This window comes from Dermacentor andersoni, chromosome 9, assembly GCF_023375885.2.
Source record: "Dermacentor andersoni chromosome 9, qqDerAnde1_hic_scaffold, whole genome shotgun sequence".
Lineage (NCBI taxonomy): Eukaryota > Metazoa > Arthropoda > Arachnida > Ixodida > Ixodidae > Dermacentor > Dermacentor andersoni.
In genome coordinates, this window is record NC_092822.1 from 97,679,513 (window position 1) to 97,693,784 (window position 14,272).

The following is a 14,272-nucleotide window of genomic DNA, read 5'->3' on the forward strand; positions in this document are numbered from 1 at the left end:
CAACTTGTGACTTGCAGTATTTCAACGATAGTCAGTTGGAACATAATTCATGCATTTTCAATATTTATTCCGTTGCTCATAGTGATTTCTGCCATCCCGAACTTCCACTCCTGAATAATCTCGCTTAAGAAATAGAATTGCGCTATCTGCCCAATAAATTCATTTTTACAACAACGATAGTAACAATCAGGTGTTAACAATCAGGTGTATGCTGTGGAACGTGTTACCATAGTCGCCGAAAGCTAAAAGCAAGAAGAGTTCGCTGTGTTAACCAGCGTCATCAAAATTAACGAACCCATGGATCTAATTGAAGCAGGGCGCTTTTCTCAATGGAAGCAATGCGAGTAAATCGCAAACTTGGTGCTATTGAAGCGAATTCATAGATCTGATTCTTAGCCCGTTGGCGGGGAGCTGTAGTAAATATTGATTAGAATCTAGATAAACATAGAGCTTCGACTAAGCAAATTTTATGCAAGCAAAGTTTTTTTTTTCAGCACTCGCTGAATAATAATAATAATATATGGGGTTTTACGTGCCAAAACCACTTTTTGGTTATGAGGCACGCCGTAGTGGGGGACTCCGGAAATTTTGACCACCTGGGGTTCTTTAACGTGCACCTAAATCTAAGTACACGGGTGTTTTAGCATTTCGCCCCCATCGAAATGCGGCCGCCGGGGCCGGGATTCGATCCCGCGACCTCGTGCTCAGCAGCCTAACACCATAGCCACTGAGCAACCACGGCGGGTTGGCACTCGCTGAAATACGCGAGACTAGGCTCAAGGTATGACGATATGCAACAATTCAAGAGTTGTGGAAACTCGTGTGAAATGCACATTTTGACCAAGCAGGGTGTCTTAGAGAACATTACACGAATTAGTGTATAGATAGACTTAATTCTCGCAGCAGTAGGAACACGCTATGCGGGTCAGTTCGCTGATGTACCCGAAAGCACCAACAGTGGCTTAGAATAACAGGTCCGGAGATATATGCACCCACCTTATAGAGACTAATAACTTGTAGGTGCTGATACTGTCGAGTAATAATTGGTTTACGCAATCGTAGATGAAACTACGTAACCTTTGAAACCGCCCGGAAGTGTTAAGCCGACCATGGCTACACATTCACACCGGCGGTCACGCCAGTCTCTCGAGGTCGATTTGCCGGAAACGGACACAGTTCGTTAGATGCTAGCTGACCGATTCCTTGACTTTGCGGCTGAAGTGATAGGAGTCACAACGTTACTGCGGCACAGTGTTATAGAACACGACTGACACTTCTTTTGTCAGCCCGTGACTGCGCTAGCCGACGTGAAAGGCAGCAATCGGGATATACTCGTATATCAGTGCGGCGATGGGCAGTTCGCGTTCGCCGGTGTGAACATCGGTCGCTTTGAGTAGTTCTTTGGTCGCTAGTCGCAGTCGCTTGTGGACCCCATCTCAGTCGCGGGTGTGAATTTCACCTTAGCGTTTGTTCCCGCGTATTGGGAGCTGATTTGCCCGCGCGGCTGTCGCTTTCTGCGCAAAGTTTAGACGGTTACCGTGTCAGGCAACAGACACGTTTAGTTTCTTCAAATCACGTTGTCGTGACGCCCTGGTACATACTCACATGACACTTCTCTCATTTCGCGCGAAGAAAAACAATTCCTCATGAAATTACGCGCTGAAGATGACTGCATTCATGGGATAATCTTGGGGAAGTAACAGCGTTCAGATACGAGGCAACTTGGTTAAAAAAAGAAGAAAAAAGACAGCAACAACAGCATATTTTATTTTCTCATGTCATTAGTATACGAAACCTACCTTGGTGGAAAGAGAGGACTGACGATCGAAGAAGTCTGATAGCCCCCATATTGTAAAAGATTTTTAAACGCCTGTAGGCTGACGTTATCAGGGACACCCTCTATAACGAGTGCACTTGGCTGTGGTGGGTTAAACGCTGCTCCTCCATAAGGACACAGCAGTACACACTGGCTTATGGCTGTATGATGCACACTTCTGTCGGCTCGCTTGAAATCTTTCAGTGCTCAAAAGCGATGGACGAAGAGCTGCTGCGTGGGCCAGAGCTTAGGAAATGTTCTTCGGGCCAAGTTCATCACTTTTTGCATCAAACTTCCCTTGTTTCAATCTGGCACTTGTATCTTCTCAAGTATCTGTATTTGCTTCACTATCACCACACGTGCACCCTCTGGCGTCCTATATGAATAATCGTCCTGCATTTCGCCTTGCAGGCTTTGAGTTTGCGCGCTCTTGCAATGTTTCTGGGCAAAATCTTGAGCAATGTAATGCACTCGCTGCAGCATGCTTCATCATCATCATCATATTTTATGTCCACTGCAGGACGAAAGCCTCTCCCTGCGATTTCCAATTACCCCTGTCCTGCGCCAAGCGATTCCAAGTAGCACACGCAAATTTCCCAATTTCGTCGCACCGCATAGTCTTCGGCCGTGCTGTACGGCGCTTTCCTTCTCTTGGTACCAATTATGTCACCCTAATGGTCCAACGGTTATCTAATCTGAGCACAACATGACCTGATATTCTATTATTCTATTATAATTCTACTAGAATATCGTCTATACCGATTTGCTCTCTGATCGAAACCGCTATCTTTCTGTCTCCTAAAGTTATGCCGAGCATTCTTCGTTCCATCGCTCTTTGTGCGGCCCTTAACTAGTTATCAAGCTTCTTTGTCAGTCTCCAAGTCTCTGCCCCATATCTCAGCACCGATATGATTGCGAAACAACCAATGGCTCAGGGCTGCCTCTAGCAAAGTTTTGGAGGTCTTTGTGTTGGCCCTGTTAGGTATAGCCGGACGCCAAGGGCCACACCTCGTCCCCCTCACGTTCTCTTGCTGTGGCACCACGGGTGCTACCTCGTCCCCCTCACCTTCTCTTGGCCGGAGCCCACGAGCGCCGGAGAGGTCATTCACTCTACTCCCCTGAGCCGGAGCCCACGAGCGACTTCTTCCACTCCTCTCATGGTCGTGGCATCGTGTGTGCCTACCTCGTCCCCCTCACCTCCTCTTGGCCGGAGCCCACGAGCGCCGGAGTGGTCATTCACCCGACCTACTCGCCGGATTCGTCGAAAAGAGGCTCGACTTCTCCTTCCCGTGTCTGGTATTGCAGGAGGACGGGCCTTGTCCCTGTGCCTGTCACGTGTCATCGACGAAAGCAAGATCCCGCCCACACGATTGTAGAGAGCCTATTTAAGGGGCTCCGAAATATACTTCATACCATGTACTTCATACCTGATAATTCATTCTCTTCTTATTTTCTTTCAATTACCTTTGAATAAACAGTGCAAGTTTCGCATTAGCAAAACGTCGTCTCGCCCTTGCTCGGTCGCCATGATCTACCGGATGCCTGCATCCCGCCGACAACGCTACGCTACCCAATAAGTAATGTCGGCGGAGCTTCGAGAGACAGGTCACTTGCAGTGGGATCGCCTACAAATGCAACAAACTGGTTGCTAACGGAGGGATCACCCTGAGGTGCAACAAACTGGCTGGCAGCGATTGGGATACGGAATCCTGGAGACCCCAACTTGGACAACAACTACGAGATCGTAGCCTCTTCGGCCTAGCAACAACCTTCGGAAAGAAGGTGTCTGGATCATGACTGCATATGGTGAGTGCACGGCTTTTCTTCGCTGAGATATCACTTGGCTTTTATGTAATTTTTGGAAAATACATAGCAGGGATTTTTTTAAACCGTTGACGGAAGTTTGAGTACGTCAAGGTTGTATAGAGTGAAGGTTTAGCAGCACTAAGGGCACCCATGAACTTGAAGGCAATAAAGAAGCCGGAATTGAGTTTGGCCAAGGAGTTGGGCCTCCAAATTGCCGAATCAAAGAGAAAGCCGGAGATCATTGAGGCGATCGGAGCGACCGGGGCAGACGACGAGGAACTGACGGGATGCCTCGAGAGCATTAAAGAGGAAGAAGAAGAGCGTAAGCGTCTAGAGAAAGAGGAAAAAGAAGAACGCGAGCGCGGTGTACGTGAGGCAAGAGAAGAACGTAAGCAAAAGCACGAGAAAGCGGTAGCGGCATTGAAAAAACATACAATATTTTCAGCAGTTAAAAGAACAAAGACAACGCCTGTCTGAAAATTCTGTTGGCAGTACAGAGCAAAAGAATGAGAATGTATCTAGCAGACTTTCGCCAAAAGCCGACGAGAAAAGTATTGCCTGTGATATTAACGGCCCAGTCATACTCGAACGGAAAGGGCTAGCTGCTAACGATGCCTTAGTGGCAACAGAGGCCTTTAAAGGCCAGAGTGAGAGCGACGAGGTGCTTTGCGTGTGCGTCGCATCTCAAGGTAGCGAGGTCGTTAGCGAGATACAGAATACTGCGGACTTGACAGACACGAGCACCTATGTCGAGTCAGACCTGCGTACCGAAGTGAGGTGCCAGCTAGACGATGCAGTTGAGAGTAGTTCTCGGGATGGCAAGCTCCGTAGCTCACGACAGAACAACTGCATGGTTCAAAGATCGGTGCGGCTCTCCGCCAGTCTAGGTAGCCTAGAGATGGATGATTTAATTAGGAATCATTCGGACTGTGCGTGTGAGACAGCGTTCGAGACCGACGGGCTGTGTGTCGATGCACAGCGTGAGCTGGGCAATGCAGTAGAGGGCAGTTCGCAAGCGTGCGAGTTGCATAGCTCGAGTAAAGCCCGTTGCATTGTGCCACAGTCGGTTGAGCTGTCCGCCAGTCGAGGCAAAGATAGAGTCCATTTAAATGATAATCACTCAGACTGTGACGGCAAGAGACCGATCCGGGCCGATGAGATGTGTAACGGCCAGCACGAGAAGCCAGAAGGCAACAGGAAGGAGAATTCAAAGAGAAAGCGCCGCAGAAGGAAGCGCCGTAAGGATCGAAAGGCGGTGGCTAAAGCAGCAAAGCCAGAAGGCGACATGAAGGAGACTTCAAAGAGAAAGCGCCGCAGAAAGAAGCGCCGTAAGGATCGGAATGCGGGGGCTAAAGTAGCGAAGCCAAAGACGGCGACAGGCGCGAAAAGGCAAGGCGCGGCGAAAAGAAAGGTGCGGTCGTCACGGACGATGTCGACGCATCAAACACGTTCGAGCCACCGGTCAAAAGGTGACCGAGAAGCATGTTCTGCACGGACGCGGAAAAAGGGCACGGGGCAGTTAAATTCCTCGTCGTTCCGTCGTTCTTTTCAAAGCTCAGCGTGCAGTACAAGGAAGCGCAAGGTGGCAAGACGAAACCAGGTGGGGAAGTAGCGACGCGGTCAATCGAGGACATGCTGAAAGCGAGGCGCGAGGACGCAAATTGGCAGGGGACTCTAACGTCTTGGGGGAGCTGATAGTGAGTCAGCCCTTTTGTTGTTCCTCCGTAGCCAGAGTAGCTTTCGGTCCGCGAGCCCCTCGAGTACGGCTCCAAGTATGAGTCAGTCAAAAACATTTCAAACGGGAGACCAAGGGAGCTTCCGTAGAAAGGAAGTGTTTTGTTTTATTTTTGAGCATTTGGAAATTTTCGCGATTTGAGACTAGAGTTTCTTTCAATATGTAAGGTATGAGCTCTCTCTTTGGTTAGATCAGCTCGAGATTTGAAAGACGCGGTTTTTTGTAAACATGTATCGCGAGGTGTTCATTAGTAAGTAGATGGGCTTTCAATTTTTGTGTGTAAGTAACCTGAGTGTCAAGGTTATCGTTGAGAGGCCTATGGTAATGCGTGTGTGTTTTAGTTAACCTTCTTTTTATGCGTTTTTTATTGTCTAAGGTTAACCGCGTAATTTTTCGGTGGGTGCATGATTTGCACCGAGAAGCGTTTTTAGTTCCTTTAGCGTCTGTCCTGTGTGGACGGAAGGAAGCAGAATTATGACTGGGTTGCTCGTGTGTGTTGAGGACAGCCGTATTCTGACTTCTTTAGTGAGCGTGCGTAGAACGAGTTATTACCAGACGCGATTGGTTTAGGGTTCTGCGGAGTGCGTAAGTTGCGCAAGTTTAGTTGCTCGTTTAAGCTACGTGTCCTGTAGGGACTAAAGGAAGAAACGTGAGTACGCGTAATGAAAAGTCTGCCTACAACGCAAGTACGCGTTCTGAATAGTGACCACAAGGCTAGCGCGCTTGTGATTACGTACTTGTGAACATGGCCAGACAGTTCAGTGGCACCAATACGTGCGATAAGTACGCCACTGCAATAGATTGGAAACTTGCGGTTCGTGTAGTTGGGCGGTACAGAAGCTAGCTTGCAATATCGCTACAAGAGGAGTCAGCTTAACGGCAATGCCGACGGTTTAAGTCGTTGCCCATAGAGTATCGAAAGCCTCATGCTCATCCGGGTTTCCGTGGCATTTTTTTTAATTTGTTTCATGCATTCATAGGTTTCCGAAGTGAAGCCGATTGTTAGCTGATTTTAATAACCACGTCCTAACGCTTTCAAGAAATGGCCGATTTTACTGCTAAGGGGAGGACGCGCGTAGAAAATGGGAATGGGGTAGCGGGTTTTCTTTTTTGTTACAAGCCGGGTGTGTCTTGAGGGAGAGTAGCCTTGTGCTCGCTACTTTGTGGTTGTGGGTCCAGCACTGTTCTGTGATGATTGCTTGCCCACGCAGGAGACGAAAAATGGCAAGACCTGCTTGCAAGACCAACTTCACCAGACCGGACTAGGGAGAAATGTCACAAGAGCGCCACGAGGACGGATGACCACTCCCCGGAATGTACCTGCTACGAACGAAGGGTTCGTGACCTCTACGGAGAATCCTGAACCGAAACGCCGATCCCTCGTACAGCGGCTGCTGGCCCCTACACGTCGGGATCTTCCTCCCCCGCCGGAGAGTCTGTTAGGTATGGCCGGACGCCAAGGGCCATACCTCGTCCCCCTCACCTTCTCTTGCTGTGGCACCATGGGTGCTACCTCTCCCCCTCACCTTCTCTTGGCCGGAGCCCACGAGCGCCGGAGAGGTCATTCACTCTACCTACTCGCCGGATTCGTCGAAAACAGGATCGACTTCTTCCCGTGCCTGGTATTGCAGGAGGAGGAGCCTTCTGCCTGTGCCTGTCACGTGTCATCGACGAAAGCAAGATCCCGCCCACACGATTGTAGAGAGCCTATTTAAGGGGCTCCGAAATATACTTCATACCATTACTTCATACTTGATAATTCATTCTCTTCTTGTTTTCTTTCAATTACCTTTGAATAAACAGTGCAAGTTTCGCATTAGCAAAACGTCGTCTCGCCCTTGCTCGGTCGCCATGATCTACCGGATGCCTGCAGCCCGCCGACAACGCTACGCTACCCAATAAGTAATGTCGGCGGAGCTTCGAGAGACAGGTCACTTGCAGTGGGATCGCCTACAAATGCAACAAACTGGTTGCTAACGGAGGGATCGCCCTGAGGTGCAACAGCCCCTGACTGCTTTGAGGGCAAACGCGCTGTGGCTAGTTCTGCGTTCCTTGCGCTAATGGCGGCTGTCGGAAAGCGATTGTCCTCTGATACAAACGTCCGTTCCAAATCAGTGCCTGGCCGGTCTTCTCGTGTGCTGTCTTCCTCACATCGACTGATACGTCAGCCACGCGTCCGCCCAAACCCACGAAACCTTCCTGTGTTCTTAATGACGCAGAAGCCTTGTGATTTGGCAGTATCAACATTTATTCTGGTCTGCAAAAATATCCCATTTATATACGCATGCGCACAGAAAATGTCCAGGTATGATCTCGTGCATGGACGATACGATATAGCGGTATTTCCTACATCGAAACAAATAGCAAAGACGTGTATTTTTTTGAGGAAAAGTCTAACTCAAGCGATACTGCCTGGTGGCGGTTTCTCCCATGCGTTTATTACTGTTTTCGTAATTTTTACAACGTTATGATGAACTGAATCTTGCACTACCCTGCTCTGAAGAAATCCGGTATAATACTATACGACGTCAATTCTAAATTTAGACCAAACAGGAATACTGTTAGCTGACTGGACGCGAGATCGGGCCATAGGTGGCAGCACCGTCGGCACGTTAGTGTGGACGGTGTTAGGAACGGCCTGACGAGGTGCCGACATGAAATGTTTTCTCAGCCAGCTGCAGCAGCACGGTTGGCGTTTTCTAGGAACCGACCGTCCATCTCCAGCCGAACGGCGCCACTAGGTCTGCTGTGGAGACTTCCTTTGAAAGGACGACAAGGCGTCGTTCCGCAGCCTCTTGGGGCCACGATGTCTGCTGCGGTGACCGACTGTGTGAGGAGGACAATGCGCCGACTCAGCGATTTTTCGTCGCCGGAATGCCGAGACGAGGTCGGCGAACCAGGCTTTGTTAGTGAACTCGCCACCACCGGCCCGGTCTATCGAGAGCGGGGGAATTCCCGAGGGAATGTATTTCACGGCCCCGTCCCACTCGCCTATCAAGACGCAAGGCAGTTTTACGAAGAGCGTCTCACCTCGGTGGGGGCAGTGAAACCTGTGCGGAAGCGTGCGTGTGAGCTTATGGTTATGCTTTATGATTTAGCCTATGGTCATGCTTACGGTTTAACTTATGGATATGCTTTGGTTAGCTTATGGTTATGCTATGTGTGTGTCTTGTGTAGTTATGCAAATTTCTTATCAATGATATATACCATATGTTATGCAGGATCATTGTTGGGCACATTGTCTGGCGATTTCTGCACAGCCATAAACACAGCTCTCCGTATCGGTAGTGTCACTGTCTTCTTCTACATTGAATACGCACGCCTATTCTCTGGCAAGCGGTTATATAGTCGGCCTCCGCGATAAACACGCGCTTGCGGCGAACGTCAAATGACGCATAGCGCGCGGCAGTGGCCACGTGCGCAGACTCTGATCATGCTTACGCAGTCAATTCTGACTCCGAACACGCTTACGGAGCCAATTCCGACACACGCCGGCTCGCGCGAAGTGCGGTGCTGACTTCCATATTAGCAGCACATTCACCGCAGCAGAACAACAATACTCAAACAACTAGTTTTTTTTTTTTATTAGTAAATGCTCTTACCAGTGGAAGGGCCGTCCTTGCTCTGTGCTTAGGCTGCACGGACAAGAAGGAAGAAGACACGAAAAAAATATGATGGTACAGCGAAAATATAAACACTTTTCTCGTGCGTGTACAATTTCGTCATTGCAGTAAAACGCTCAAGTCACCGTAAAATATCTCAATCTAAGTCCGTAGTCTGTTTCGCGCTGTTTCTTTTCAAATATGTCAAGGCCACGTGATTGAGGTCGTCTGTCTTGAAGGGGCTCCACTTCTTTCGGGAAGAGCAAGCTGAGGCTGTCGAATATTAAGGAATCATTTCTTATGGCTTGTTTCTACTGCAGCATATCTGCACACAAGGCACCATTCAAGAGAAAAATGTCGCTACAACGACAGTGAATGCTCAGCCTCTGTAACTGCAAATTATTTTCAATTTTTTCACTGTCAAAATTTTGCAGGTGTAGGGCCCAGTTTTACAAAGATGAACAAGCGGGTTTGCCGATCACAGTGTAAGTACATATATACCTTCACTGAAATGGCCTGCAATAAGGGACTACCAAGCGAACATTTGGGCTCCACTGCAATTCTATGACGAAAAATTTGCTAGATGTAAAAATAATGTTGAAAAGATTCAAGCGCTATACGTTCTTTCATTTGTTTCAAAACCTAATGTTGGCTAAGCCGATGAGTGCAGTGAATTTATATATTGTTCCAGTGTTTAATTATTAAACGAAAATGTTTAATATGCGGAGCGCGAAACAGATGACGATACACCAAATCAAAACGTTTATTGCAAAAACAAGACCCCAAAGTACGGAACCTGCTTCTTACCTGCTGGCTCATCGAGATTCTGAAAAAGGAATGCGAGGCAGTTTAGCGAAGTAGTTTTTTATTGGAATATGCGGATTTTAAAACGTGTGGCTACCTGCGCCATCGTAACCGACATTTCGGAAGTGTCGGATACGATGGCACATATTCTTAAGTGAACGACTTACGAAGTCACAGGCATAAATTGGTGCCTGTGAGATTCATTGACGGATTCAGGGCGGGGCGGGGGGCGTTGCAACGGCAGTGGCGGTCACTTCCCCCCCCCCCCCTCCCCCCCCAAACCAGTGTAGTACCACCAGCCCTCTCTCTCCCCCCAGTCCGTGTCATACGCGTCCTTCGTCAACTTGTCTGTTCGAGAGCCGCCCTATTCCCCAACCCCGTGCTACTGCGAATCCAGTGGAACTTCTCATCCCGATGTTACGATCCAACGCTTATTACGCGTTCCTAGTTCGAGCCAAGAAGCAGCGCGAAACAAATTAACTTGAGGTGCCGCGTTGAGCATACGGTCTATAGGCGCCAGCAATATTTTAATCTGAACAAAACGCGTGCTCTAAAAATTGCAGATGGCATTCTCCATTTGATGTGAATGGAATATTGTAGAAAGAGTGGTGCCCGGAATTCATAAAGGCACGGAAGGATGTACAGCTTGTTCACTGCACGAAGCTCGCGCCTCAACCATTAGCTGGCGGCTGAACAACTTTCTTGAGTGTCTTCATGCACCGCCTATAACATATATAAGAGCATAAACACTTTGAAAAAGTAAATGTGTGTTTAAAAACTAAATATAAACAAGCTTAGATGGAACAACAAAAACAAAAACACTTCCGAATGGCGAGAAGTGATCACCACGTGCGGTAAGGGGCGAATGATGAAGCCTGCAAGCTATGCGATGAATACCTCTGCTGGCGGAAACTGCATATTTTTGAGAAGATTGATTTTCAGCAAGTAAGTAAATAAATTCAAGTTTAGAGAGCCAGACTAATATTTGCATTTGTCTGATTTCCAACAATATGGGAAACAGCAATAATATGTGAATGCGGCGTCCGCGGCCGGGTTAAACACCGCGAAACCAGTGTCAACAAAACAACACACAGCCACTCAATTTGCACAGTGAATTTCTAAGCTTTTCATATGACAATATCAGCTATCTCACCAGGCATCAAAAGACACGGAGCCGAAGCTCTGGTTCTTTTACTACGCCCCTGCATATAGTCCGCCAATTTGAGCATCTCTCGACTACGTATCGTAAAACGAAATATAGTAATAATTACTTTTTTAATCAATAAACATTTTTTATAAGGTATTTTATAACTTGGACGGTTTCTGCGTAACAATATATTGAGCGTAAGCAATAGCGTGGTGATGCATCAATAGAGAGTAAGTTTTTGTGGATCGGAATGTCTTTCACCGATGGCGAGATTGCAAAACGTTGGGAACAATGGTGATTCACACAATAACAATACCCGTAAAATTTTGCAAATGAGCTTTAAGAAAGTTACTTTAAAAGTTATATGATGTATTAACGCCTATAACTGAATTCCTCCCTAAAGCATTGCGTAGCGTGTACAGTCGGCCCATTCTTCTGCAACACCACGCGAGCGTCACTGGCCGGCCGGTCAGTGCCTTCTGAGACCGCGAAGCAGCAAGTTTCGTCTGCTAGGCTCTTCCCACATACATGACAGCGCACCTGTCGCGATTAACGCAGCGGAATATTGAGCCACGTTTGCAACTAGATCGAGAAGTTGATAATCCCCCCTGGCGCTGCTCTTTGTTGTACCCATGATTCAGGTGCATTGCAGCTTTGCACGCTTTGGTCATTAATTTTCTGCGTATACACACTAGAGCAGCAAAATCTAAAAAAAAATCTTCAAACTAAAAGAATCAGGAACACCTTAGACTTCTGTGAACCCAATGACCAGGCAGGATTCCGTAAACGCTACTCAACAATAGACCATATTCACACTATCAGTCAGCTGATATAGAAATGTGCGGAATATAAACAACCCTTATATATAGCTTTCATTGATTACGAGAAAGCGTTTGATTCAGTTCGAAACCTGAGCAGTCATGGAGGCATTACGGAATCAGGGTGTAGACGAGGCGTATGTAAAAATATAAAGGATATCTATAGCGGCTCCACAGCCACCGTAGTTCTCCATAAAGGAAGCAACAAAATTCCAATAAAGAAAGGCGTCTGGCAGGGAGATACGATCTCTCCAATGCTTTTCACAGCGTTGTTTACAGGAAGTATTCAGAGACCTGGTTTGGGTAGAATTGGGGTAAAAGTTAATGGAGAATACCTTAATAACTGGCGATTCGCTGATGATGTTGCCTTGCTTAGTAAGTCAGGGGACCAATTGCAATGCGTGCTCACTGGCCCGGAGAGGCGAAGCAGAAGGGTGGGTCTAAAAATTAATCTGCAGAAAACTAAAGTAATGTATAACAGTCTCGGAAGAGAACAACAGTTTACGATAGGTAGCAAGGCACTGGAAGTGGTAAGGGAATACATCTACTTAGGATCAGAACAATAATCAGAAGAATAAGAATGGGCTGGGGTGCCTTTGGCAGGCATTTTCAGATCATGAACAGCAGGTTCCCATTATCCCTCAAGAGAAAAGTGTATAACAGCTGTGGCTTATTAGTACTCACTTAAGGGGCAGAAACCTGGAGGCTTACGAAAAGGGTTTTACTTAAATTGAGGACGACGCAACGAGCTATGGAAAGAAGAATGATACGTGTAACGTTAAGGGATAAGAAAAGAGCAGATTGGGTGAGGGAACAAACGCGAGTTAATGACATCTTAGTTTAAATCAAGAAAACGAAATGGGCATGGGCAGGACATGTAATGAGGAGGAAAGATAACCCATGATCATTAAGGGTTACGGATGGGATTCTAAGGGAAGGCAAGCGTAGCAGGGGACGGCAGAAAGTTAGGTATGCGGAGTTGGAGAAGTGTAGGAGAGGCTTTTGCCCTGGAGTGGGCGTAATCAGGCTGATGGTGATGATAATGATGATGATGAAGCTGCACTACCAATGTGGGGTACTCTTTCGCACTCAAGTGCGGGCGACTGCACGAAGGCCGAGCGGGACGGTGCATCAATGTAAGATTTGTGGAGCATAAATTGTCCTAGGACGGAGATGATTATGCGCATGTGTCTGCCCATTGCCGACAATGTAAGTGTAAGCCTCTGCTCAAGGAGACAATTAAGTTTATACATAGTGATTTACCCTCCAAATTAGTCGTGGAAACCGCCCACATTGAGGGAAAGGGCACGTGGTGCATAAGCCAGCTCTGATCGCACTTTCGCAGCAGGAATTCATTTGGAATTCGCAGGAATTCGCCGTAAACTTAGTTGTGAGTCAGCGCTCGTCCTGTGTCTTTTCCCTTCGTCATCGTTTTGTTCGCCCTGTTACGATTTCGCTCAAATTTGCACTTTAATATGTTAAAGAATCGGTCGGCTGTACAGCACAACACTTGTAAACGTGTGGAAACGGAAGCACTGCAGATGGAATCAGTTGGCTAATCAGCACATCAGCTGCTTACCTGAGGTGCGACCGTCTGAAAAAGGAACGCAAAGAAGTTTATAAGAAACAAGCAATTCCATTCACATACGTACTGAGACATTTTTTACTGGACCACATTTACTGCTATAATATATTGATGCTTGATTTTATCGGCTGAATATCGCTTTCTGGCAAACGTGACGCTTCTAATACCACCCCACACATGAGAAGCACCTGGAATACGATCTCTCGATTACGTTTCAGTGATATAACCATAAAACAAACATCCCCAGGCAACTTTTGTGAACTGACTGCCAAGAGGAGTCAACTTTTTGTATCAAAAGACTTAGTTACCAAACACGTGCTCTCGGTAACCACACTTTCACTGTAACTAAATGTGCAGTATGCATTCCTCTAGAGAAATTTCCTTTTTTTTTTGTGGAGTGGCACATCTTTATTGAAGAGTCTATTAGAAGGAACTAGGCAGATTCTTGATTCACCGCGATAAAAGATAACTACTTTTGCAATTCCTCAGCTATTTCAGCAATACAATGCAAGTAGTCAAACTAATAATATAGGCTAATGAAGTTTAATGAATGAATGAATGAATGTTAATGAATTTTGTTTACGAGGGTTCAATAAAGGCTGAGAGTGGTGCTCTCAAATCTTGATTTCTGAAAAATATTCATCGGCACTTTTATGTCCTGGTATATGCTCCCTGTCAAGTGAAATGCACACATCCGAAGGTTCCTACCAAGCCTAGATAACATGACCGAAGCCATCTTTTGGCAGCTACTGAAGAATGGCCTCCAATGTGCGAACTAACCCTGGTTCCACGCCAAAGCCATGCCCCTTTTCAGTGCGAGGTACATGCTGCAGTGTGCCGCACCTGGGCTGTAGAACGGGCAAGGATGTTATTGCGATGCTTTGAAGAACGGTGAAAAAGAAGGACATTGCTTCAACATGAACAAAACATGTAACCAGGATAGTTCACAGGTTGGAGGC

At 47.1% G+C, this 14,272-nt stretch overlaps 1 long non-coding RNA gene across 1 annotated transcript in view; it reads right to left on the bottom strand.

The window, feature by feature from the left end:
* The window catches only part of LOC126528423 (uncharacterized), a 72,783-nt gene that overhangs the window by 33,811 nt on the left and 24,700 nt on the right, over positions 1–14,272 (bottom strand). The gene's annotated exons all lie outside the window — the stretch shown is intronic.